We start from the raw sequence: 27929 nt of genomic DNA, 5'->3' as shown, positions 1-27929 counted from the left end.
TCATACAAGGGAGAAACCCTTTGGGTGTGATGAGTGTGGAAAAGCCTTCAGAAATAATTCAGGTCTTAAAGTACATAAACGAATCCACACTGGGGAGAGACCTTACAAATGTGAAGAATGTGGGAAAGCCTACATCTCACTCTCAAGCCTTATAAATCATAAAAGTGTACACCCTGGGGAAAAGCCCTATAAGTGTGATGAGTGTGAAAAAGCCTTCATCACATACCGAACCCTTATAAATCACAAAAAAATTCATCTTGGGGAGAAGCCCTACAAATGCGATGTGTGTGAGAAATCTTTTAATTACACCTCACTCCTTTCTCAACACAGAAGGGTCCACACTAGAGAGAAACCTTATGAGTGTGACAGGTGTGAGAAGGTCTTCAGAAACAACTCAAGCCTTAAAGTGCATAAAAGAATCCATACTGGTGAGAAGCCCTATGAATGTGACGTGTGTGGAAAAGCGTACATCTCACACTCAAGCCTTATTAACCATAAAAGTACCCACCCTGGCAAGACACCCTACACATGTGATGAATGTGGAAAAGCTTTTTTCTCAAGCAGAACTCTTATAAGCCATAAAAGAGTCCATCTTGGGGAGAAACCCTTCAAATGTGTTGAGTGTGGGAAATCTTTTAGTTACAGCTCTCTCCTTTCTCAACACAAAAGGATCCATACAGGGGAAAAACCCTATGTGTGCGATAGGTGTGGGAAGGCATTCAGGAACAGCTCAGGCCTCACAGTGCATAGAAGGATCCACACAGGTGAGAAACCCTATAGATGTGATGAGTGTGGGAAGGCATACATCTCACACTCAAGTCTTATCAACCATAAAGGTGTCCACAGTGGGCAGCAGCCGTATAATTGTGAGTGTGGGAAATCCTTCAATTACAGATCAGTCCTTGACCAACACAAAAGGATCCACACTGGAAAGAAGCCATACCAATGTAACGAGTGTGGAAAGGCTTTCAATATCAGATCGAATCTCACCAAGCATAAAAGAACCCATATTGGGGAGGAATCTTTAAATGTGACAAATATGGGAAGTCATAGTAGCGCATCACAGAAGAGAACTCACGAGGGAGGGAATGCTCTGGATGGGACCAGGATGAGCATGTCTCTGTAGGAGGCAGAGCTTATCTAGCATTAGGGAACCCAAATGGAAGAAAAATCTTATGAGTATAAGAGTGTCTGAGGTCCTTGTTCATGGCTTATAATTTACATAGTATAAGTGAAACCATGAGTAATTTTTTTCTCTGTGATTTTCAATCATAGGCAGCAAGGAAGGTTCCAGTGTCAAAGTAGTTGAGCCCTTATGGAATATAAAATAGTTCGTACTGGGGATAAAACCTATCAAAGTTATGGAGTATGAGAAAACCTTCAAAATAAGTAGGAGTTTCTGGACATAAAAGACACAGATAAGAAAAAGACTTCAATTAGAAGTCCCATAGTCACCATCAGAAAGTTCTTATTTGGGTAAATTATGTGAATAGAAATGTAGGAAATTCAGGTATAGCTTTGAATTCCAATTATCCATTGGTCAGTGGAAAAGATCCAAGAAGGACCTCCAGTAGGCAAATTCAGGGAGAGGCAGGCTTCAGGGAATATAAATTAATATCGTAGTGATCATGAAGAATAACTTTGATTTAACTGATTTGCGGGGAGTGATGACAACTTCTGAAACAAAATTTGGATTTCATTGCAGGAAATGTAAAAAGTGTAGACTTATAAATCTAACAGGAGCTAGGAGAGAGTCACTCATAAATAAATTCAAGTTGATTGGACTGTTGTAATGTTGTGCTATACATTATTGAATGGGTGAAACTTTAAAAATTTTCAAATGAACCCTCTCAATGAATGATGAATGTGTGATAAGTGAAAACCTCACACATTATGCTACAAATGAAGAGTTCTACCATGGACAGAACTTCAGCACATTCAATAACTAATGGAACGCATCTTCAACATGAATTTGTACCTTACACAAAAAGAATTGATTCAGGGATTCCTATGAATAGGAATGATGAGAAGGAGAGCATTTTATTGCAAGAGCTAAAAAGCTAAGTAGCTACCAGTAATGGAGGAGTAGGAGGAAATTCATGCTTCTTAATCCTGTTAAATGTTTGATTGTGTTACTGTAAAGATTTCATGCACTGCGTGTGTGTATTGTCTGTTGTAAAATGTTGTGAATACTTTATTCAGGGCTCACTCTCGGCCGTGAAGAGCCAGATAGTTGTGGCAAGGTAAGGTGAAACTCCAATAAAGGAATTCTTCAAAAGTAAACAGGCTGTGACATACTTTAGGTGGAGTATCATACAGAGAGAGCCATTTGTGTTTCTTATCTTTGGGGGGTAAGTTATACCAGATCCAAACCAAGGAGTGCCCAGAGGACTCATCCCACAGGGCTAGTAGCTCACATTTCATGAGAAATTAGGTTGTGCCTCCACCAGGAGAAGTGCAAATTGGATTAATCCTCATACTAGGGCTGGATCATAACCCCTGGGAGTGGACAGGCTGTGTGAGTGAGGAGTCACAACATAGAAACAGTTCTCTTGGGAACAGATAGAATTTAACAAAATATTGTTAACTATGTATAAGACTATTAACTAGGTAACTCGAAGAGTGAAAAGCGAGTCTTCTGAGAATTAAGTAACCTGTCTGAGAATACTCCACGTGGGGCTTATCAGTAGAGACCGAGTTGTAAGTCAGGTCTCTCTGGCTCCAAAATCCACTCTTTACAAGAGAATAGTCTCTGGTCAGATAGTTTTCTGATTCTCTCTAGGATTCCTGTTTCCATACATACAGTTTCCATGCCTCTTTTTAGAAGTATTTCTTTCACTTTGCCTCCAAACAAGGTAAGTTTTGATGGAGGAGGGTGGAGGTGGGGGAGGGATGGTTGTAGAAAAGGGAGAGGGAAAGAGCATTTCCGCCACTCAATTCCACTTTGAAATGTCATGACCACACTTGCTCTTTGTCCTTCTCTACATGCAGCACTGGCAAACCTGACCCTATCCACAGACTTGGATTAGTTTATTCAGCAAATCCTTGTTGAGGATCTGCTAGGCGCATCCATTGTCCTAGGTACTAGGAAGCAGGAGTAGATAGAGGAGAGAGACCACAGCAAAGCCACCCTAATGGATGCTGAACTAAACTGTGGGCTTTCCAAGGAAAGTGACTTCCACCTACTGGGAAGGGAGGCACTGATGACATCTGAGCAGGATGTTGAGTTGGGTCCTTTTAAGAGAAGAATGGGAAAAATAGGATGGCCTGATCAAAGGGAGCGTTGGAAATGCTCATGCATTGTCCAGAGTGGCCAGTCCCTGGCAGTTCTGGTGTACAGTGGGCAGAAAGGAAAGAGGCCATGGAGTATTGATTCCCAATAGTCACTGAGCATCGACCAATCTTTTCATTGGCTGAATATAGGGCCAGCTCTAACTGTTTTAGATGATCAGGTTACTTAAGGTTTCCATGTGGCCTGGGCTGTTGGTGTGCCTGTGGCTTGAAGTCCCCAATCCCCTCAGACACACACTCATCTACATGAGCTCCATGTGGACCTAATGCATCACCTACTTTTGAAAGAGACACAGGTTAAATAACAAGGGAGAAGACAGCTACCACAGGAATGGGGATTCTGAGTGCCCCAGCCCACTGAGCACCTCCTGGTGCTCATGTTCCTACTACAGCCTCCATTGACTTGGACACATGGAAAATGGGCCCACAGTCTACCTAGGGCCAGATATGTGGTGCTTGGACTGATCCCAGATGAGGAGGGGTCTTCAGGTGTCCAGCCACTCCAGGCAGACTGTGAAGAACAGATCCAGTGAGCTGGTGCAGCTGCATCTGTTCAAGCCCACCTCAGGACTTGAGCTAGTTTAGGGACCATCAGCCACCACCACCTCCCAGAGGATGTCTGACATGCAAGAAGAAAAATAAAATTGCCAAGATGTAGGTAAATTGAAACACTGTGTTTTTTAAAATGCCATGTCTAATTCTCAAGGCTAAAAGATAAGTAGAATTGGAATATTGGACAATAGTAGGTAAATTGGAAGCTGGGACATCTGTGTGAAAGCAGGGTAAAGTGCTTGTATTATTTAGGAGGAGGGTAAAGATGCTGTTTAACTCTAGATTTTATTGAGTTAAATATGGTAAAATGTCATGGGCAAGCACTAGAAGGATAGAAATAAAGTATATAAATCTAAAAATCTGGACTGGAAAATCTCAAAGTCTAGAAAAGAAAAAATGATGTTGAAAAGATGAGACAGTACTTTGTTTCTGGTGAAGGTAGTCTAGGTTCTTTGGATCAGTTTCCCACCTGTTTTTTAAAATGCAGGTGGTGTGCCCTCCCTTCCCCTTAAAAGAGCATGGAGGCTGAAAAGACTGCAGTTTAAACAGGTAGGGCTGTTTTAAGATGGGATCTCGTCATCAGAGGTGAACACCAAAGCAGCTTAGGCCGCAGACTGTGTTGATGATGCAGCGTTAGGCACCATTTCACCAGCCACAGAGAGTGAGAGAGAGAGAAGGATGATAGGGCCAGGTTCACCCAAGATGATGAATCTTATAGGTGACTTTTCTAAAGTTAAACTGGGTTCCCAGAGTACTACACCCTCAGGACAAAAAATCCAAATCTAGACCCATCCCCCTCCCCACCCCCAGGGTACGTTAGAGACTGACCTCGTTACTGAGCATAGCAATAGGGTTGAAGAAAAAGAGAACATCCTGACAATTTGTGGTCCCTGACCAACCCATACAACCCAGGTAAACACAACCTGAGGCCTGGCAGAAGCAAATAAAACTTCCTCAGAAGAGGACTCCTTCAGTTTAGACCTCAGGTAACAATTTTTCAGGGGAAATAGTCAGCAAGCAGTCAAAGATAATCAGGCATATAAGGAAAAAGGCAGCATGACTGGAAACCAGCAGAAAAACAGACCCACGCAGATGTCACATTAGAATTATTGGGTGCGTTTGTGAAAACGACTGCTTAAAATATTTAAAGATGTATTTGGCAACAGATGGTGAAACAGGAGGAATGAGAATTGGTGAGCTGAAAGATAGGTTTGAAGTTATCCAGAATGCAGCATGGATATAGAGAAATATGGGAAAACACAGAAAGATGGGATGGTCTCACTAGGAAGTTTTAACGTATATTTAACCACAGTCTTAGAAGGCAAAGACGGAAGAAAAGGGACAAAGGTAATTGGGCTGAGGATATTCCAGAACTGATGAAAAATAACAGGTCTATAGATTTAAAAGCTCAAAGAACACAAATAGGATAAATTTACAAAGTCATATCTATGTGCATCATAGTGCAACTGCAGGAAATCAAAGAAAAAAAATTAACAGCCAAAGATTTAAAAATTACCTTCAAAGGAACAGACTTCTCAACAGCAACAATGGAAGCCAAATGAGTGGAATGAAAATGTCAGTATAAAGGTAGAAAATAACTGTCAACCTAGAATTTTATACCTGATGAAGATATCTCTTGTGAATGAGGACAAAATAAGCACATTTTAAGACAATTTGTTTCATTCATTCCCTGCTGACCCTCACTAAAGGAAATTTTAAAGAATGCACTTTAATATAGAAGGAAAGTGATCCCAGGTGGGGTTTTGAGATGCAAAAAGAAAGAACAAAATATGTGAGCAAATGTAACAACATTTTATACCAAACAATAAAAATGTAGAGTTGTTAAGATAGGCTTAAAATACCAGACAAGACTGATAAATAAGAGAGAGTAAAAAGGATTGCGGTATTAGGGTGAAGGTTTTGGTTACTTTCGTGAATATTGTAAAATCTAGAGGAATCATAAAAATACAACAGATTTCAATACTAGTAGAATATTTTAAGCAAAAAGGTAAATTTAAAAAGAGGGGTGACACTACTGGGCATATACCCTGAGAAAACCATAATTCAAAGAGTCATGTACCAAAATGTTCATTGCAGCTCTATTTACAATAGCCAGGACATGGAAGCAAGCTAAGTGTCCATCATCAGATGAATGGATAAAGAAGATGTGGCACATATATACAATGGAATATTACTCAGCCATAAAAATAATTGAAATTGAGTTATTTGTAGTGAGGTGGATGGACCTAGAGTCTGTCATACAGAGTGAAGTAAGTCAGAAAGAGAAAAATACCATATACTAACACATATATATGGAATCTAAGAAGAAAAAGTCATGAAGAACCTAGGGGTAAGACAGGAATAAAGACACAGACCTACTAGAGAATGGACTTGAGGATATGGGGGAGGGGGAAGGGTAAGCTGTGACAAAGTGAGAGTGGCATGGACATATATACACTACCAAACGTAAAATAGATAGCTGGTGGGAAGCAGCCACATAGCACAGGGAGATCAGCTGAGTGGTTTGTGACCACCTAGAGGGGTGGGATAGGGAGGGTGGGAGGGAGGGAGACGCAAGAGGGAAGAGATGTGGGAGCATATGTATATGTATAACTGATTCACTTTGTTATAAAGCAGAAACCAACACACCATTGTAAAGCAATTATATTCCAATAAAGATATTAAAAAAAAAAAGACCAAAAGAAGATGGTAACTCTTCCCAAAAATACCAATATTTACATTTAATTTAATTTCACTAAATGACAAAGATGGTCAGACAGTGTCTGTTCGGGCTGCTATAACAAAGTACCACAGACTGCGTGGCTTTTAAACCACAAAAACGTTAATTCTCAAGTTTAGGAGGCTGGAAGTCCGGAGTGATTGGAGATCAGCATTGTTGGGTCAAGGCTTTCTTCAGGATTGCAGACTTCTTGTTGCATCCTCACATGGCAGAAGGGGCTGGGGAGTCAGGCGGGGTCTCTTTTATAAGAACACTAGTCCCATTCATGAGGGCCCCACCCTGATGACCTAATCACCCCCCAAAGGCCCCCACCTCCTAACACCATTACACTGTGTATTAGGGTTCCAACCTGTGAATTTTCGGGAAACACAAACATATAGACCGTAGCACATAGGGCGAAAGTACAAAACCCCACTATGTTGCTGCTTACAAAAGACTCAAATATAAGGACACAAAGTCTGAAAGTAAAAGAATGGAAAGAAGTTATATGAAGCCAGTAGAAAACTGGTGTAGCTCTACTAATATTAGATGGAACAGGGACTTCAAGGCACAAACCATTCCTAGAGATAAAGGGAGGTGTTACATTAAGACAAATTTTCAGGGAAGAAAAAACACTGAGAAGATAGAACAGTTATAAGTTAGTATCTACCTAATAAATATGCAGAACTCAAAGGAGAAATATAAAATCCACACTCATGATGAGAGATTTTTTTTCACCTCTCTTTAGTTAATAGGACAAGCAGACTACAAATTGGTAAAGACACAGATTTAAACAATAAGATTAACAAGCATTCTAACACATATGCATGGAACTATGCACCAGTGTATCAAGGATGCATATTTTTTGTCAAGAACACATGAAACATTTTCAAAAATTGATCTACACAATGGCATGTGTCAATTATATTCCAATAAAGCTGGGGGGGTGGGGTTGACATATATGCTGGACCATAAAGTAAATCTCAACAAAATTTAAATAATTGAAATTAAATTAGAAAGTAATAATAAAAAATACCTAGAACATGTCTATTATATTCAGAAATTTACAAATACACTTTAAAATCATGGTTCAAAGAAGAAAGTATTTTCAACTGAATGACAATGAAAATACTACATATCAAAAGCAGAGGGATATTGCTTAGGCAGTGCTTAGAAATTTACAGCCTAGAAAGATATTTCAGAAAATCAGAAAACCTGGTAATCACCAAAGCAACATCTCAAAAAGTAGAACAATCAAAATAAATCCTAATGAAAGTTAAAATAAGGAAGTAATAAAGAGCAGAAAAAAACAAAATAGAAAAATATAGAGAACAGAGCCAAATGTCTGTTTCAAATCTGGTGAGACTGATCATGAAAAAAAGAGAAAGCATGAATAACCAAAGTCAGGAATAAAAAGGGGGAATGCAGAGAACTGTAAATTTTTCTTCTCTGAATATACAGTGACCTCCTTGCTCTCTGCTATTCGGAGAGAATAGCTCACTCCTAAATTCCTGAGTCAACAATTCCGGGAACAGGATGTAACAGGCACAATGAGCCAAATCAGGAAGTAAAACTAATTTCTGTAAGATTGCAATACTGACCTGACCAAAACCCACCCAAATCGCAGTGTTCAGTGCTGCTTTTGTTTCTTTCCCCTATAAAACCGCTTGCATTCCTCAAGTTTGATGAGACATTCCCTTTAAAACTCCCTGTTGCAACAGTTTGAAAAAATTCCCTTTTAGTTGAAGTCTCAGCAAATTTCTAAAGTTTTATGTTACAAATGCTACAGACATTAAAACAATAAGATATTATGTCACATTTTTTTTTGCCAATAAATTAGAAATTTTATGTGAACTGAGAAAATTCCTAGGGAGGGGAAAAACTTAACCAAAACTTACTAAAGGTCTCACAGCTTATGGATGTGGGGAGTATGGGAAAGACTGAAATGAGTTCAGTTCATATGGAATTCACAGGAAGGGCAAGCGGAGGGAGGAGCAATAAAACAGGAAGAGAAAACCTTAATAAACAGTGAGTTTAGAAAAGGCCTCCATAGGAGTGTGCTCTCTATTTCTAGCAAATTTGTCGGAAAGTGAAAGCCTGAAAAATAATTTCATCTTGGTTTATGTACAGAGACACTAAGGGTGAAATGGTACTGAATACCAGTCATGCAATGCAAGAAACTTTTCCCTTATGAGATGCAAACTGAGAAATGGTCACCTGAGGATCAGTTAGCTGAGGACAGACAGTGGGGACGTGAAGTCTGCATCAGGAACTTAAGGTTTCCCATGGAGTTCCCTGGGAGGTCTCTCCATGCCTCTTCCCCAGCCTCAGCTGAGGGCCTTGGCTGGAGACAATGCAGAAGGAAGTCAGAACACTTAACTCGATTCTTCTTTCCTTTGAGTGTTCCCATTTAGACCTGGCAGTTCTTCTCAGGCTATGAATAGTATCAGTTATGCTCAGGAAGGAGTTTGTGTGAATCCCTTGCAGAGAGGCGACATAGTGTAGTAGCCAAGAGCACAGTCTCTCCTCCATGAAGCCTGGGTTCAAATAAGGACTCTTTCACTTATTCCCGGATGATTTAGACAAGTAACTAAAGCTTCTGTTTTTTGCTTGTGTGTCCTCATCTACCTCTTCTTGGGATAATAATAGTAACAACCTCAGAGGTTGTAATGAAGGTTGGAGAAGTTAGTGTTATTAGAGCCCTTAGAAATGCGCCTGTACTGAGAAGCATTTGTAGAAGGGTGTGGGAAGTAAGTCTGGCAGTGTGGTGACCCCTGTCCAAGGACTCAAACATCTGGACACTCAGGCAATGGAATCTAGGCCCTTCCTCAAGCCAAGAAAATCCTCCAAGGGCCACCCTACACAATATTTGAGAAAAAAAATTTTCTTGGATAAGTTTACTCAGTGGTATCTTGCTTCTAAGCAAGCAATCCACTGTTTCTAAGCAAACATGCTTTGTCTTTTTTATTCTGGAAAAGGGGTCAACAGGAGGAGCCTCCAGCTCTAGTCCAGTGATCAAGAGTATGGGTGGGTCAAGGGCAGCTTCACACTTTCCTTGCTGGCTAGGCAGCCTGCCCACTCATGTTGTACACATTTTGCTCTCCACTTCCTCCCCACCTCTATGTTTTCTTGGCAATAGATGTGCTGGTGATTACTGAAGTAAGGGTTGGTGAGAGCCAAGCTTCCACCATCTTAACCATGGGGTAAGTGTTCCTTAAGTTCTCAAAGAATAAAAGGAGGCCCTGGGATGGGCAGGAGAAGTTCCTCTGGTCTTGGATGCAAACCTTAGGGCCAGTATTTCATTGAATGCAATAATTATGTCTATAATTTCCCCATCTGTAAAATGAGGGAAAAGACCCAACTCACAATGTTGCTCTGAGGATTAATTAAAAAGCACTTTGTATTTTTGTAAAACTTCATACGAACATTATTGTCAAGTTAACTAATGATCTATCCCATTTTTTTTAAAGTTAAAGGAAGGTAATAACGAAGATGAGAGCAAAAATCAATGAAACAGAAAGCAACACAACAGAGAGGATCAAAGGTCAAGGTTGGTACTTTAAAAAGAGAATTAAAATTGATAGACCTCTGGTGTGATAAGAAATAACAGAAAGCACAGATAATTACAACAGATCCCATAGGTTTTTTTTTTTTTTTTTTCTGTACGTGGGCCTCTCACTGCTGTGGCCTCTCCTGTCGTGGAGCACAGGCTCCGGACACGCAGGCTCAGTGGCCATGGCTCGTGGGCCCAGCCACTCCGCGGCATGTGGGATCTTCCCGGACCAGGGCACAAACCCGTGTCCCCTGCATCGGCAGGCAGACTCTCAACCACTGTGCCACCAGGGAAGCCCCCACAGGTTATTTAGAAGTATATTTTTAATTTCTAAACATATAGGGACTTCTTAGTTATATTTTTTGTTATAACATTGTGGTCAGAAATCATACTCTATATGATTGCTATCCATTGAAGTTTGTTGAGATTTGTTTATGGCCCAGTGTGTATTTGACCTTAGTGAAGGTTTCACAGGCACTGGAAAAGAACATGTGTTCTGCAAATGCTGGGTGCAGTCACCTAGATAAAGACATTAGATCAATTTTGTAATGTATTGTTCAGATCTTCTCTGCTCATGAATTTTTATCTGCTTGTTCTATTGATTAATGAGATCATTGTTGAGTTATCCATTTCTATTTATAGTTGTGTGAATTTTGCTTTATATATTTGAAGTCGTTATTAGGTGCATGAAAATACAGAATTGTTATATCTTCCTGGTGTATTGAAACTTTAAGAAGTAAAACTCTATCTGTAGTAATGCCTTTGGCTTATTTAGGCTATTTTTTTCTGGTATTAATAACATCAGCTTCTTTTTGATTATTGTTACCTGGCATAGCTCTTTCCATACTTTCACTTTCAGCCTTTCTGTGTCCTTATTTTAAATGTGCCTCTTGGAAATAGCATATAGTTATTGTTGTTTTAAGTTTGATAACTTTTTTTCACAAGAGCATTAGGTCTTTAATATACAACTTCTGTTATGTTTTGCTTTCAATCTTATTCACTGATTTTATTTATCCCACATAATCTTAAGCCCTGTTATCTCTTTTCTTGCTTTCAGATTGGATTAGAATTATTCTATTAGAATTCTATCACAATTATTCTATTATTCTGTTTTTCCCTCTGTTGATTTGGAAGTTGTACACTTTTTCCATTCTTTTAATGGGCAAGGAATTAAAAGATCCATTCTTGACTTATCAAAGCCTAGTGATAATTGATACTTTTATCTTCATCCTAGACAATGCAAGGATCTTAGAATACTTTAACTATTTATCTCATCTTATATGCTATTGTTTTTGTGAATTTTAATTATGTATGTATAAATGTATAGATATGTATTAAAATACATTATTATTTTCTACACCAAATATTTATTTAGATTTATCCATATATTTACTGTTATAATTACTTTCCATTGCTCTTCATTCTTCTCTCCCTCCCTAACTTTCCTTGTGCAGTCATTTTCCTTGTGTCTGAAAAACTTTCTTTAAAACATTCTGTCCTGTTAGAGGTAGAACTTTCCAACTTTTGTTTGCCTAAAAACAGCTTATTCCACTTTTGTTCTTTTTTTTTGGAATTGAATAATGCCATTTATTTATTTTTTATTACTTAATTAATTTGGCTGTGTTGGGTCTTAGTTGTGGCATGCAGGATCTTTCGTTGTGGCACACAGGCTTCTCTCTAGTTGTGGCACATGGGCTCCAGAGCATGCGAGCTCAGCAGTTGTGGCGCACGGGCTTAGTTGCCCTGCATCATGTGGGATCTTAGTTCCCCAACCAGGGATCGAACCCACGTCCCCTGCATTGGAAGGCGGATTCTTAACCACTGGACCACCAGGGAAGTCCCCCACCTTCGTTCTTAACAGTTATTTTTTCTGGGAATAGAATTCTAGGTTGAGCATCACATTCTTTTGTCACATTGGAGGCATCAAGCCACCAATTTCTGACTTCTTCTCTAGCTGGTGAGCAGTCAGCTGTTCATCTGCCTGTTTAATATGTTCTTTTGTTAACGGCTTCTTTAAGATTTTTTCTCTGTCTTTAGTTTATTCCAGTTTTACTATGATATGTTTAGGTATGGATTACCTTTTTAGTAAGTAATCCTGCTTGGGATTCTTAGGGCTGTTAAATTTGTAGATATGTATCTTTCTTCAGTTTTGGTAAATTTTCAGCCACTGTGTGCTTGAATATTTGTTCTATACCATTATCTTTCTCTTTCCTTCTGGGGCTCCAAATAAAGGTATGTTAGACCTTCTCACTGTATCTCTTATGCCTCTTAATCTCTCATTTCCATCCCTTTGTCCCCTCACTCCCTACCCAGGCTTCATTCTGGATATAATTTATCTTCCAGTTCACTGTGTAATCTGCTATTAAATATATACTCTATTTTTCAGTTATGGACTTTCCATCTCCCTCCTTTCTTATAATTTGCCAAATTCTCAAATTTGTCTTTTATTTCCTCGAGCATTGTTATTTTAAAAGCTGTATCTGTATCAGCTTTCTCTGATCCCTGAGTATGTCACCAATCCCTTGCATTAGATTCCCTCCATCCAAATACTTAGAGTGGTTTATATGTTCCTGGTTGGAACCTGACTGTCACACTGCTATCTGCCAAGCTCTCAACCCTGCGCCTTATAACTTTCTACAGAATTCTTTCACAGCCTTTCCTTAGACTTTTAAAATCTTTTAGCAAAAGGGAACTTGGTTCAAGACCTTTAAAAGTTGTGGTCTAAAGCCAAGTAACTCACTGCATATTTTATACTATAATTTATTTAACCAGTCACCTAATGATAAACACTTCAGTTGTTTCCAGTTTTTTTCTAGTATAAAGAGTACTGCAATAAAATATATTTCCTTACCCTCAGCAGAATTGCTAAGAAAAATTTGCTTTAAAATTTTTGATAGATATTGTAAAATTGCCTTCCAAAAATATTACAACTTATAATTCCAACCGTGGTGTGTGAAACTTTCTGTTTCCCATACCTTCACCAACACTAGGTGTTACACATGTTTTTCACCTTTGCCAAGCTGATATTTGACAAATGGTATCTTGCTGGGTTTTTTTTTTTTTTTCAAAATTAAAAAAAAATCTTGAAATAGTCTCAAAGAAAAATGGAAATTATAGTTTAAAACTGTTTTTTCCCTGAATCATTTGAGAATTAAGTTCCTAACAAGGCGCCTCATTACATCTGAATACTTTTAGTGTATATTTCCTACAAGCAAGGACCTCCTACATCACCACCACACAACCATCAAAATCAGGAAATTAACATGGATTCATTACTATGAATGCTCTGACTCCATCCAGATTTCTTTAATTGTTCCAATAATGTCCTTTGGAATAAAAAGACCCAGTTTAGAATTATGTGTTGCTAATTCATTTTTGCTTCTTTTTAGTTTCTTTCAATCTAGAATAGAGCCTTAGTCCTATTCTCAAACTTGAGCAAATGTCAGAATCACATGGAGGGCTTGTTAAACACGGACTGCTGGGCCCCAGAGTTTCTGATTCAGTAGGTCTGGGTTGGCTGAGAATTTGCATTTCTATAAGTTCTTAGGAGAGGCAGATTCTGTTGGTCTGGGGACCACATTTTGGGAACTGCTGTTCTAGAACCTCTCCACATTAAAGTCCTCCAGCCCTGACTGGTTCCCGAGAGTTCATGAGGCAGTCAATAGGCTTGTGCATAAGGTGGAAAGTCAACACATAGTCTTGTCTTCTTAAAATTTAAAATAACGCTTCATACCATTAATAGGTACTTCTTTAAAAAAGGAATTACCGAATTTGGTTGTATTAGTTTCCACTTGCTGCTGTAACAAATCTCCAAAATTTGGTGGCTTAAAACAATATAAATGTATTATCTTAGAGTTCTGGAAATCAGAAATCTGAAATGGGTCTGAAATCTGAAGTTGTGCTAAAATCAAGGTATCAGCAGGAGTTGTATTCTTTTTGGAGGCTTTAGAGGAGAATCCATTCCTTGTCTTTTTTAGCTTCTACAGGCTACCTGAGTTCCTTAGCTCATGGCCCCCTTCCATCTTCAAAGCAAACAATGGCCAGACAAGTCTTTCTCATGCTGCATCACTCTGATACTGACTCCTACCTCCCTCTTTCACTTACAAGGACCCTTGTGATTACACTGGACCCAGGGGCATAATGCAGAATAACTACCTCATATCAAGGTCCTAAACATCTGCAAAGTCCCTTTGCCATGTAAGGTAACATATTCACGGGTTCTAAGGATTAGGATGTAGACATCTTTGGGGTCCATTTTTCTGCCTACCACAGTGGTGAAAACCACTAGCTGTGTATCAAACTCTGTTCTCTCCTGTGGGCACACAGCTAGACTAATATCTTCCAGCCCTTTTTATAGTTGGTTGAGGACACATGACTAAGATCCCTCCAAAGGAATGTGAACAGAAATGTGTGTTCCTTCCATGCCAGGTCCATGAGAACCTCCTTTGCATGCTCTGCATGTTCTTCCCACTTTCTCTAGACCTTAGAGGATGGTGGAGCCTGTGTGCCATAATGATCAACAAGAGGGGAACTACCCACTGACCTGAATACCCATCCTGGACTGCTAACGGTAAAGAATTAAATTTCTATAGCATAGAGACTACACTGTAGAGCCATTGTATTTTGAGTCTACTTGTTATAGAACTTAGTCAGTCCTAACTAATACACTAACAAATGAGCATATTTCTCTTTTTTTGAATTTTATTTTATTATTTTTTATACAGCTGGTTCTTATTAGTTATCTCTATTATACATATCAGTGTATATATGTCAATCCCAATCTCCCAGTTCATCCCACCACCAGAGAATATTTCTTGATTCTCAATGCCCATTTTTCATAAGACCTAACCTCCTATTTCCCTAAGAAGACTGAGGTCATCTGAAATAGGCAACCACAATTTTTCACCTCTCCCATTCAAACATTTATTGTGCAACAGGTACAATACTACAGGGCAGGTACACTACTAAGACCTGTGATGCCTGCTTTTTTATGTCTCTTTGAGCATACTTTACTTTCTTTCTTGTTGCCTTTTCTAAACCAGGTCCCCTTCCTTCAAGTCTACTCCCCTCCCCACCTTCTCAACTTTCTCCTCTCCACTGGCTCCCTAGCTTCCACTTTCAAACATGCTGGATTTGACCCCAGTGTTAAGTCAGCCTTCCTTTACTCTGTTGTACCCTGAAATACTTCTCTTTTCATGTGCTTCCTTGCACTGTCAGACTTCAGGGAAGAGTGGATGACAGCTGGGGCCTCACTTTTCTCCCCCTCTACACCTCTTTTCCACCATTCAATCAGGTTTCCACATCTGCTTATCTAACTGAAATTTCCTGAGTCCCTCCTTGGTGCTAGAGATGAGGCAAGAATGAGAGGGTTGCTACCTTTATGCTGCTTCATTCCAGTATGTAAAACCATTAGATGGTCATGACAGTGACAGGGAGACAGGTAAGCAATGGTGGCAGAAATGATAGAAATCCAGAGTTAGGAGGGAGTGGAGACTGACCTGGTTTGGAGGCTCAGGGAAAGACAAAATGAAGAGGCAGTGTTCAAGCTGATAGCTGAGGGTTGATGGCTGAGGTTGAGTAGGTGTTAGCCAAGCAAAGGAGGAGGGAGAAATTTACAGGTAGATGGACGCACAGCTGGAGAAAGACTGACTTTGGAAGGCACCAGCAAGCACACATGGTAATGGGGGTCAAGGACGGGTGTGAAAGAGAGGAGAGTACTCTGGGGATGGGGTAGGGGATGGGGGCTAGGAGTTGGTGGTGGGGTAAGGAGAGGAGTTGTTAGGGAGCAAGATGAGGCATGGGGGGTCTGGGGGGGCGCTCCTGAAGTCATAGCTCAGACCCCGATCTCTGCCGCTGCGCTTTCGGAGCCTCCAGAAGTGCGATCCAGACCACCCTGCTCCCTGCTCCACAGCTCGAGGAAGCAGGGGACTCAGATTTTGACTAAAGGCCCATTCTAGCTTATCAAACCATGAGAGAAACCAAGAAGAAGGATGAGAACTGCAGCTCCTTTTCTCCTAGCTTGTGCAGGGCTGCTAGCCAGGAAGCCCTGGATCTGATTCGCTCTCCTGAGGTCCTAAGCGCCAAGCTATCCTGGGGCCGCCCCACAAAGATCCCAGATATGGGAGTGAGGTGGACTGTGAGCACTGCAGAAGGAGCTCTTGGTGCATAACGACTCCACCCATATCCTGCATTTAGAGACAGACAAACACTAGCATAGTTTTTAACAGCTCAAGGCCATGTCCCTGAGGATGACTACTCCAGCCCCCTGAAGTTCCTGCCTGGGAAAACTCAAAAGAATGTTCTGTTTGTTCCAGCCAACACTTGAAGATAGGGTCCCTGTCTCCCAGTCTCTGTAGGAGGGTAGGAGCCTAGCTTCCGTAAACGTCAGTTAGCAAATCCCAATGGCTTAATCACGCTTTTTGTTTGTTTCCATTTCCCTGACTCTGCTCCCACCCTTCCTCCTTTCCTCCTCCGTACTCCCTCATTCTCCCTTTAAAATGCCCAGTTTTACACAAATTGAAATAGAGTTTAGTTTACACTGGACCCTCTTCCCTATTGCAATAGTTATCGAATAAAATCTCTTACTGCTTTGATTAGTATCTAGCTTTATCTTTGACAGCTGGAAAGTAGTATTTCACCCACCTCCCCCATCACCACCAATTAGGATGGTGATGGATGCTTTAAGTGAGATCTTAAATGAAGGTAGTTTAGACAAGATGAAGGTCTGAAACAGCAGCTCAGGGCTGCTATGGTGGCTCTGCAATCTTCAGGGACTCAGGCTCCCATTATCTTGTTACTCAGCCTTCTCTTGTGCTGCTTCCTTCCTGTGGGCCAAGGAGGCTACCCCAGATCCAGCCTGCATTCCAGTCAGCAGGACCTTCCTGGAGGAGCAGGATGTGACAGGCACACTTGGCTCAAGGGGAGATCAGCATTTGCCTTGAGGGGAGTCCTGGAAATGGGGTGGGGGCAGCCATGACACCCGACAAATACTATTCTCATGTCAGAAGAAGAGCCAAATATGGGGATAACTAGCCCCCCCTCCCATCCCACCTCACCTAGTACCTCTGAAGACACTGGGTGAAGGGGGACTTTGGTGGTAATTACTGGTGGAGAGTGAAGATGTAGCACATCCATTGTGAAGACATTTCATGAGGAAACCCAGTAACTGCCCTTGAAGCAAAATGGAATTTTTCAATCTTGGTATTCTTGGTATCTTCTCCTGAGGTTGAGAACTGTTAGGTATGAGTGTGGGAGAGAGATTGGGTGGGGGGAGGGTGGGAAAGCAGATGAACTTCCTATGTGAGGAGGTGGAGCCTGGCTGTGGACAGTACCACCACCACTCACCTCAGATTCCCCTGACTGAGTCAGAATGGCCATGGCCAGGGGTTCAGGCATAGTTCCAAGTTGTAACAAGTGCTTTTGGCTGAGTCACCTCACTGATTTGAGCGTCTCTCTTCTTTTTAAGCAGAAAAACGAATTTCTCAGATAGAAATTTAGATAGAAACCTCAAATAGGTGATAGGGGAGCTTCTCAGATAGAGAAGAGAAAACTGGGGTGTTGCCCACTGGGTCAGATTCTTATGAAGGATTTGAATAACCTCCAAAGAATTAGGTATGGCAGAGACTCCTAGCTACTCAGAGGCACCCAGTCTTGCCTTCTTCCATGTAGTAATCAGATCCCTCCCTGCAGTTTTTGGCAGGGCATGTGCCCAGCTTCCCTTCAAGCTTTTGGACAAAGGGATGTGAGCAGAATTGAAGGACAACTTCCAGGTAATGTCCTTAAAAAAAAAGCTTTTTAGCCCTCTGCTTGTTCTGCCCCTTCCACCTGGCTGGGAAAGGGGACAACTGAAGTGGCACTGGAGTGACATCTTGGATCCACAGGTAGACGCCATGTATTGATGATGGCAATGCCGACATTCCTGCCTCAGTACCCAGTGACCTTGTGGAGCAGTTCAGCTAGTACTCTGTACCGTCTACCTGCCCATCTCTGTACTGTTAACAAAAAGAGAAACGGAGGCCTGTCTTGTTAAAGCCAATGTGTTTGGGGTCTTTTTGTACAAGTGGCTTAGCCAGTTGCCTAACTAGGAAACCAAGTCTAAAAGGAGCACTGTTTGATACCCTCTACATTACTTACTCCAAGCCTTCAGCAACACTCAACCTATGAATGACCATGTTGCTTATTATGGCACATGTCCCCATGTGGCTTTGGCCCACTTTTAAAGCTTCCCGAGTTCCATCCCAATGGAGAAATCTGTAGCCTGGCTGGATGAGAGTATCAGAAATGTTGGTTTGTCCAGTCAGTCAGATGCTAATTTATAAACTGACACAAGAACACAAAGAAAATTAGTAGAAAATATGATTTCTGTTCCTTTTTCTCCTTGCATCATTTCCTCCCAACTCCCACCTTTTCTTTATTCTTATCACTCTTCCTCACTTCTCTTTCCCCTTGGTTTTTCTATGGAGTACCTAAATAAGTTGTTCAAACATGTGCCATTCCATGGGTCATCAATGATGGCTCATGGAAAATTAGGAAGGCAAAGCATCCAGGACACAGCTGACTGCTGGCAACTCAAGCACCAGGAGATGGTGAAAACACATGAGAACTATACACTGTAGCAGGGAATTTTCTTCTTGTTGATACACTGCTCAGTTTCAGAAGGAAAACAAAAAGGGCAGAGAGTCACCTGCAAATAAAAAGCATCAGTAAAAATACTGATACATAGAGTGTTCAATGAACCTTCTTTTCAAATTGAAAACTTAATAATTGTCACCATTTGTCAGGCGTAAGTCTAGGTGTCTCACATATATGATCTCTTAATTTTTACAGATCCACTCAAGGTAACCATTCTTATTCCCATTTTACAAATTAGAAAACTTGAGTTCAGATGAGTAAGATTTGGGATTTGAACCCACCCTTTGACTTCCCCCCATATCACTCTGCCTCCCACTTTAGACAAGAAATATAAAGTGTTAAAAACTAGCCTTGGAAGATGTGATGTTTAATTTCATGTGTCAGCTTGGCTGGGCCATGGTGCCTAGATATTTGGTTAAACATTATTTTAGATGTTTCTGTCAGAGTCTTTTTGGATGAGATTTACAAATTGATTGACTTTAATATGGGTGGGCCTTGTCCAATCAGCTGAAGGCCTGTATGGTACAGAAAGACTGACCTCCCTTGGGCTAGAAGGAATTGTGCCAGCTGTGAGCCTTTGGACTTGAACTGCAACATCCACTCTTCCCTGCAGCTCTCCAGCCTGCTGGCCCACCCTGCAGGTTTTGGACTTGCCAGCCTCCATAATTGCATGAGCCATTTCCTTAAAATCAATCACTCTCTTCTCCTTTTCTTCCTCCTCCCTCCTCCTCCTCCTCCCCCCCTCCTCCTCCTCCCTCCTCCCCCTCCTCCTCCTCCCTCTCTTCCCCTTCTTCTTCTTCTTCCCCTTCCTCTTCCCCTTCTTCTTCCTCTTCCTCTTCTTCTTCTTCTTCTTCTCCTCCTCCCCCTCCTCCTCCTTCTTCTTCTTCTTCCTCTCTCTCTCTCTCTCTCTCTCACACACACACACACGCACGATAAGTAGATAGATAGACAGACAGACACATGCTCTTTATTCTGCTTCTATGGAGAAGCCCAACTTATGAGGAGGAGAGAGAATTATAAAATGGAGGGAAGAAAACAGTGTTCTCAGAAATGAATGGTGGTAGATTGCAACCGACAAGAATCAGAGAAAGTGAAGGAAGTTGATTTACCGCTGTATGCTGCTCTGAACTGCTTTCCTGCAAATTTCAGGGATTACTCTGAGGATGGCACAGCCACACACATACTCAGGAGGTAAGTGAGCTAATCTAAAAAGGCTGAGGCCAGTGCAGAGTCCTCTCCTAGTTTATAACTATGCATCTGTGGCAGAGTTCCTCTTCCTGGCTTTGTAGGAGGACTACTATTCCCACTTTCCTTTGCAGTTAAGGGTTATCATGTGACTGAGTTCTGGCCAAGGAAATGTGGATGGTGTGATATAAGCTACTTCCTGGCTTGGCGCATAAAAAATTCTGTAATCTTCCAGCTCTCTCTTCCACTGTTCCAGAAACCTGGGAAGTTTATATTTCAAAATTAGTTGACTAGAAGATGTAGGAGGGCCACCAGCACCATATTAGACTTTGCATGAGTAAGAAATAGACCTTTAAGCACATTAACTCACTGAGATTTGGTGTTTATTTGTTCCCTTCTCTAGGCTACTCTGTCCTAAGGAAGGCAACATCCATTAGTCTCTGTCTTGCTTTTGCCCATTGTCACTTCCTCCAAGGCCTAGCACAATGCTTGACACAGAGAAGACACTCAGTAAATACTTGTTGAATGAATGAATGAATGGTGTACTAGCTAACAATGGTTCTAAGATGCCGTAACAGAGATGCAAAAATCCAGCAGTGTAAATGACATATGTGTAACAGTCCAGAGGTAGGACTGGCTGTGCCATCTGCCTCTGGGCCAGATGACTGCTGCAGTCCCACCATGCCCCCAGGTGATGGGCAGGGGAAAGACAGGGCATTTCCGATCCTTACAAGGGCAAGGCTGCACACATTGCTTCCCCTCACATCCCTTTGGCCAAAATTTAGTTGCAAGGACACACCAAGCTGCAAGGAAAGCTGAGGTCAATTGAATGATCTGCCTGCAATTCTTCCTCTCCTCCCCGCTCTTGGCGATGTTCACCGAGATGGAGAGTACTTCCCTACTCCATTGATTTTGGGCTTCGGCCAGAGGCATATGTGGCAGAAGTGACAGCATATCAGTTCTGAGCCAAGGCCTTAAATGGCCCCTTGTGTTTCTGTTCGCCCTACCAGCACAGCTGCCACCCTACATTCAGAAGAGCTTGCCCTAGGTAGCCATTGGTCCAGAGGATGAGAGACAAGTGGAGCAGCCCTAAATCAGTTAGCCTGAAGCAGAGCTGCCTCTGCTGATCTGAAAGAAAAATAAATGGCTGTTTTTGGGAAACTACTGAGATTTTGGGGTTGCTTATTATGCAGCATTAATGCAGCAGAAACCTAATGCTGTGGTCATGAACTCAGCCTTAACTGAAGAGTTCTACTATTAAATAGGGGAAAATGCGCATTATTAGTGTACTATGACCATTCTGTGGGTATAAGAAGGACACCTCCCTGGATGGAGCAGAAACAACCTGACCTGTGGGCGACTCCTTTATGAGTCCAGAGCATTGCCTAGCCAGCCTAGTTAGCATGAATATAATGTGAGGTGGCACGCTTTCCTGGGACTCTGTCATGGGTGGAGGCACTGAAGGTTGGCTAACCTGGGGCCAGTCACCTTGGTGAGAGCAGAAGAGGGCGTGGGGGTAGCAATTCTGTCTGGAGGCATCTTGGGAATAAAGTGCAAGTTGTGGGTAGGAGGAATGGTGATAATAGAAAACTCTGTCAAAACAAATGCAATAGTCACATTAACAAAAAAAGTTTGGGAGGAGTTTTCCCCATGAGTCAAGAGGTGGTGCTAATAATAGAAGCCTGGGGCCTCCCTGGTGGCGCAGTGGTTGAGAGTCCGCCTGCCGATGCAGGGGATACGGGTTCGTGCCCCGGTCTGGGAGGATCCCATATGCCGCGGAGCGGCTGGGCCCGTGAGCCATGGCTGCTGAGCCTGCGCATCCGGAGCCTGTGCTCCGCAACGGGAGAGGCCACAACAGTGAGAGGCCCGCGTACCACAAAAAAAAAAAAAAAAAAAAAAAAAAAAATAATAGAAGCCTGAAATAACTGTGTATATTACTATATTTGTTAATTCGTGTCTATCTGTTGCCAATACAGCTGTAGAGAATGATGCTATTCCCATCTGAATCCTATACGAGATTTGTAATGCATGGAAAAGATGACTGATGCCTCTATCAGATCAATCAAAATTTACGTCTAAAATACATTTTCTCCATGGTGCCTCAGTGCCTCAGTACTCACAGTTTGCGCCCTGGAAAGGTTTTTCAAAGGAAGCAGCTCTGTACTGCTCGCTGGTTATTCTGCCAACTAAGAATTGAGGTGTGTGTAATGGCATCAAATATTTTCTCCTTGGGAAATTGCTAGAGACCTGCAAGAGGTAAAAAGCTTTTGAAAGCATAGCAATTTGGGTGTGACTATCCATTTTGAGGTGGATGAATTAATCCCTGATAAAGTATTGGCTGCTTACTGGAAACTGAGGAAAATAAAACGTGGTTTAAAACATTTCTTCAAATGTGAATATATCCTACATTTTACCTAGATTTTTTCGGTGTTTATCTCCCGACATTTTATTGTGAAAATTTAAGAACACTTAACAAGTACGTTATGCCTTCCATCTAGATACAGTGGTTGTTAATGTTTTTCCATATTTGCTCTCTCTCCTTCTTCCCCACCCCCCAACCACACATACACCAAGACACATCAGTTTTGAAACTAAGTTGTCAGTATGACATCATGATTCTTAAATACTTCAGCATGAATCTCCTAAGAATTAGGACAATCACCTGTATATCCACAATGCCACTATCACACCTAAGAAAATTAACAATCATTCTACAATCACAACTAATATCCAAGCCATATTTAAATATATATATATATTTATTTATTTATTTATACAGCAGGTTCTTATTAGTCATCCATTTTATACACATCAGTGTATACATGTCAATCCCAATCTCCCAATTCATCACACCACCACCAACAACAACCCCCCACCGCTTTCCCCCTTTGGTGTCCATACATTTTTTCTTTACTTCTGTGTCTCAATTTCTGCTCTGCAAACCAGTTCATCTGTACCATTTTCTAGGTTCTACATATATGCGTTAATATACGATATTTGTTTTTCTCTTTCTGACTTACTTCACTCTGTATGACAGTCTCTAGATGCACCACATCTCTACAAATGACCCAAGTTCGTTCCTTTTTATGGCTAATATTCCATTGTATATATGTACCACATCTTCTTTATCCATTCGTCTGTCAGTGGACACATATTTAAATATTTTTAATTGTCCCTTAAAGACTTCTATGCAGTTTCACCTGTGATCTAATCAAGGTTTGTGGAGTCTATCTGGAGGTTAACCTAGAAAATCTCCCCCACCTTAACTTCTGTTTGGTTTTGACTTATGACATCGACTTTTGAAGAGTCCAGGCCAGGGGTTTATAGAGAGTTGCACATTCTTCGTTTGTCTGATTGTTTCCTGACCGTGTTCTTTAACTTTTTCTTTTATGCCTGTATTGCCCTTAAAATGGAAATTCAGTCTGGAGGCTTGATTAGTTTTGGGTTAAACGTCATTTGCAAGAATGCTTTAGAGGCATCTCATGAAGAGGTTAACATGTTGGGTTTTTCCACTACTAGTGATGCTAAAGGTGATGACTGGGTTGAGAAAGTGACTGCCATACTTCCATGGAGAAGCACTTGCCTGGGAACAGAGACTGAGGCAAAGTTTACATGCTAGTGTTTTATGATGGGTACGATCCCATGGGAGCCAAAAAGGGGAAAAAGAATTAAGGCAGAAAAGGAGGAAAACGAATAAAAGGTGGTTCATTGCTGAGCTGGCAATGGCTTCATAAACAGCCTGGCTGGTCACTTGGTCATGTGCGACATCTTCAGAGTTGCCGTGTGACACTGTTACATCCTGGAGGACTCCTCCAGGATAAAGCCTGTGGGGTGTTGATGTATCTGTACTTCTGGACTGTGTTACTAGGTGCCTCTGGGCAGCCACTGGAAAAACCAGGGCCTCCATGGGTCCTGCTGCATTGGACCTGGCCATGGGAGCAGCTGCAGCTTCGGCCCTGGAAGGTGTAATGGCAGCCTTGCCAAAGCAGAGACGTCTGTCATTGTAGGAGATGAGGTGACAAGGTGGAGGCTGAAACTTTACAACCATCACTGAGGCCAGCTTATCCAGCAATCAGGGAAAGTGGGTCCTGAGGGACAGGCAAGGCCAAATGCATCTGTGGGGGTGGGTGTACATTGCATCGGGTACCAAAGGAACATCTTTCCCTTTGAAATTAATAATGATCTGTGGAGTGGTACTTCGCCCCTGTGGGAATAACCTATTGCCCAACCACCTTTCATGTAGTGATTGTAGTACCCATTTGATTATTCTTGCCTGTGCCAGTTATTATATTGGGAGAGGCAAGACAGGGGGGCTAGTTGGACTCATTGCCACTAGAGTGTTTTTTCTAGGCTCTTTTAGGAACACAACTAGGAGACCATATATACATATATATATGGGGGGGGAATATGAATTGTATGAGTTCATATTGTCATTGGCATTCAACATAATTTTTTTTCTTAAATTCCCTTTTATTTTATTTTTTCCATCTTATACTGGAAATTCCTTGTTCCCAATAATATTACTGTATGTACAGTCAGAGTAGATTGTTTAGGTTACCCCAAATAAGTTTCTTTTTCATTGTTGTTTGAATAACCAGTTTCATATAGAGTTGGGCCATTTGTTTCTTTTAAGGTCCAACTTTAGGGCAGCCATTTGTTTCTTTTAAGGTCCAACTTTAGGGCGGCCATTTGTTTCTTTTAAGGTCCAACTTTAGGGCATTTTTCCTTTATGATTTACTCTTATTTCTGAATATGTAAACTACATGGTTCAAAAACCAATATTGTATAAACACGTTTAGTCAGAGAAGTCTCACTCCCATGAATATCATGTCCACCCTGTTCCAAGCTACCCCTTATAGATAACCATTTTTATTAGTTTCTGGTTTCTCCTTTCCTATACTTTTTTTTTTGCAAAGATAAGCAAATACATATGTACATCTTAATTTCCGCTTCTTTCTTATACAAAATGTGGCACAGTATATATTGTCTTGCTTTTTTTCTCTTAATATATATCAAAAGACTCATTCCATACTTTAAGGTTCATAGATAACTTAAATGCTAAAGTTTACTAGCTGTTTACTATTTATTTATCTAGTCTATATCTCTCTATATATCTCAAGTGTATTAGTCAGAGTAGGCTAGTCAATGCTGCAGTAACAAATAAACCCCAAAATCTTAATGGCTTTACAAAGAAAGGTTGATTTCTTGCTTATATAAAGTCTTATGTGGGTTGGGCAATCTTCCTTTGTCTTGTAGCCACATGAGCTAAAACATGTGCCCCCATGGTAGCCAGGTTAGGTAGCCAGGCCTAGAAATAGCCCACACCACAGCCCAGTCACACGGCCCCAAACTAACTACAAGGGAGGTTGAAAATGTGGTGTCAAGTTCATAAAGAGGAAACAGAAATGGAATTTGGTGAATGTATAGCATTGTCTCTCCCATGCCAGGCTTTATATTTATTCTCTCATATAAACCCACAACAGCTCTACAGGTTAGGTACTTTGGTTTTTCCCATCTTACATTTAAGGATGTTGAGGCTCCAAGGCCTTATGTGCCTGTCAAAATCACAGTGTTCCTGTGTGTTAGAATTAGTTTCAAATCCCGGTGTATCTGCTTCCAAAGCCTGTACATTCCATGGCCAACCAGTATTGTCCACTGAAAAAAGCATGGCAAATCCATTTCATCCACACATAAATGTAAAATTTGGAGAAACAGAGGTTGGAGCAATTGGTACAGGACAATAAGTATTGATACTTAAGATTTATAAGCTATTTTCCTACAAAAGAGCTCAAGATAAAAATTAAATCCCTGGAAAATAAAGACTAAAACATCACAGGACACAATGTTTTAGTAACAGTGGATGATAAAATAGCTTTATTTATAATTTCTGAATCAAGAGCTAATTGTTATAGGAATTTTTAAAAATTTCAAAGTGAAACTGCAAACATTTTTTCTTCCTCTTTCTAAGTAAAAGCATCATATATTCTTTGCATGAGAGAAATTATGACTCTTTCAAAACAATTTAGGGTAGCTTTGGGGAATTATCCTAAGTAATCTCCATGGATTTCAAAGTCGAAAAGCCTTCCCTTTAGAGGAGGAAATAAAACAAATGTGAAAAACCACTATGGCCATTTGGACAGTGCCTTTAGTTCCACATTAACACTCATATTTAATGCCTAAGATTGGGTACAACAATATATGATTCCAATGTACGCTTTTAGTAAGTGATTACAGCAAAATGAACAACACTGGGAACTCTAAGTGATTTAAATGAAGGATTGGCCATCTATATGCAGAGACTGCAGATTCCATGAAAAGATAAGGTGGTCCCAGAGGGTGATTTTTCCAGAACAAGGCAAAGCTTACCCTATCCTGTGAGTGTGAAACCAAATCATCCTGGCTGTTGATCCAATACAGTTTTCACAATAATGCCCTGCAAGTCTCAACATCATATCAGTACCTTTCAAACATTTTGGACCATGACCACAGTAAGAAACATCATTAACTATGTACACGCACAGTGACTCACAGACACAGAAGATTTTTTTGAGATAAAATGCAGGCAGTACACTCTGATTGCCTCCCCTAACCCACCCTACCCCCTACTCAAAATGCTGGCATGACCTGGGTTCACAACCTGTAGGAGTTGTGACCCGCAGTTTGAAACCCCTGAGCTATTGCCTATTGCTTTGGCTGGCCAATCAAACTAGGCTGTGTAGAATAGTTCTTTTCTCTTTTTGTCTCACAGCTCCCAGAGGGAAGAGGGACCCAGTGCTTAGAGAGGGAACTGTCACCTGGGAGTTAGTAACCAAATCCCAGAGCCTGGAGAAGTCAGCACCATTTGTGGAAACTCCCACCTTTGCCAAGACATGACAAGACCCTACTACTTTAATACCATCCTCAAAATGTTGAGGTTCACTTAGCATGTTGTCCTGTTACTAGAAATGCCAGATTTAGCAAAACAAATTTTTTTAAAAAAAGGACACCCAGTTAAATTTGAATTTCAGATAAACAAGGAATAGTCTTTTAGTGTAAGTATGTCTCATGCAGTAATTATTCCGTTTGTCATTTTTTAGTGTAAGTATGTCTCATACAATAGCAATTATTCCTTGTTTGTCTTTTTTTAGTGTAAGTATGTCTTATGCAATAACAATTATTCCTTGTGTGAAGTTCAGATTTAACTGGGTGTCCAGTATTTCATCTGGCAACTCAACTGGTTGCACGCCCTGTCCCTTTACTTTGAAGGTCCTCAATCTGATGGATGGATCTAGGCTGGACAGGATGTGGGCACTGCTGCTGGGAGGAAGGGGGGACACCTAGTTCAGTCTCCTGCTCCCCTCAATTTTCATCGCTGGCTTCACACCCCGCAGCCCCTGAAGGGTTCTCTCATCTGGAGGGCAGTGTATTTCAGTGGATTGGCAAGGTGGCACAAACCCTGCTCCTGCTGTGTCCACTTGACTCCTCAGTCCTCCTGGACCTTGGCATGCCAAACCTCTGGGATATATGCTGTCCCACTGCCACCTCTAGCTCAGTGGCAAAGGGACAGTCACCAGCCCTATCCAGCTGTTGAACAGAACTCGTCTCTCCTTCGTGTAGTCACTCCAGTCTCTGCAAGTGATCCGCTCAGTGAGGGAGAGCCCACTGGGAGGACAGGAACTCACTTCCTACTTCACTCCTCCAGAGCCTACATCCCCAAGGCCCCTCTGCCTCCCCTTGCCCCCAATTCTTTACATCCCAAAGGACAGTCTTGCCTTTTCCATCGAAGCACACTTTCTGTCCCACGTAGGCCAAGTCTATTCATCCCCTCAGAATTAGGACCACTGGACTTTGTTTTTCTTCTCATTTCCCCTTCCCCACCCCCCGGCAGAAAATTGGTTACTTAGAAATGTCTCACAAATGGATGGTTTAGTGAAGTGACTCGGTCTTCCCTGCCTCCCTGCTGTTCCCAGCGGTTCCCTTAATGTTTGATTAACAAGAAGGACAAATGTCACCTCCTGG

The 27929-nt window shown here is 41.3% G+C and overlaps 1 long non-coding RNA gene across 2 annotated transcripts in view; it reads left to right on the top strand.

The window, feature by feature from the left end:
* Positions 1 to 27929, top strand: part of LOC307052350 — a 52084-nt gene that overhangs the window by 11705 nt on the left and 12450 nt on the right. For both annotated transcript variants that reach the window (XR_013810858.1, XR_013810859.1), the window contains exon 3: positions 10033 to 10112. This is a non-coding gene — a long non-coding RNA (uncharacterized lncRNA). The remainder of the gene's footprint in view (positions 1 to 10032; positions 10113 to 27929) is intronic.

This window comes from Hyperoodon ampullatus, assembly GCF_949752795.1.
Source record: "Hyperoodon ampullatus genome assembly, chromosome: 4".
Lineage (NCBI taxonomy): Eukaryota > Metazoa > Chordata > Mammalia > Artiodactyla > Ziphiidae > Hyperoodon > Hyperoodon ampullatus.
The sequence above is the reverse complement of the archived record's forward strand: the minus strand, read 5'-3'. Positions and strand labels throughout refer to the sequence as shown.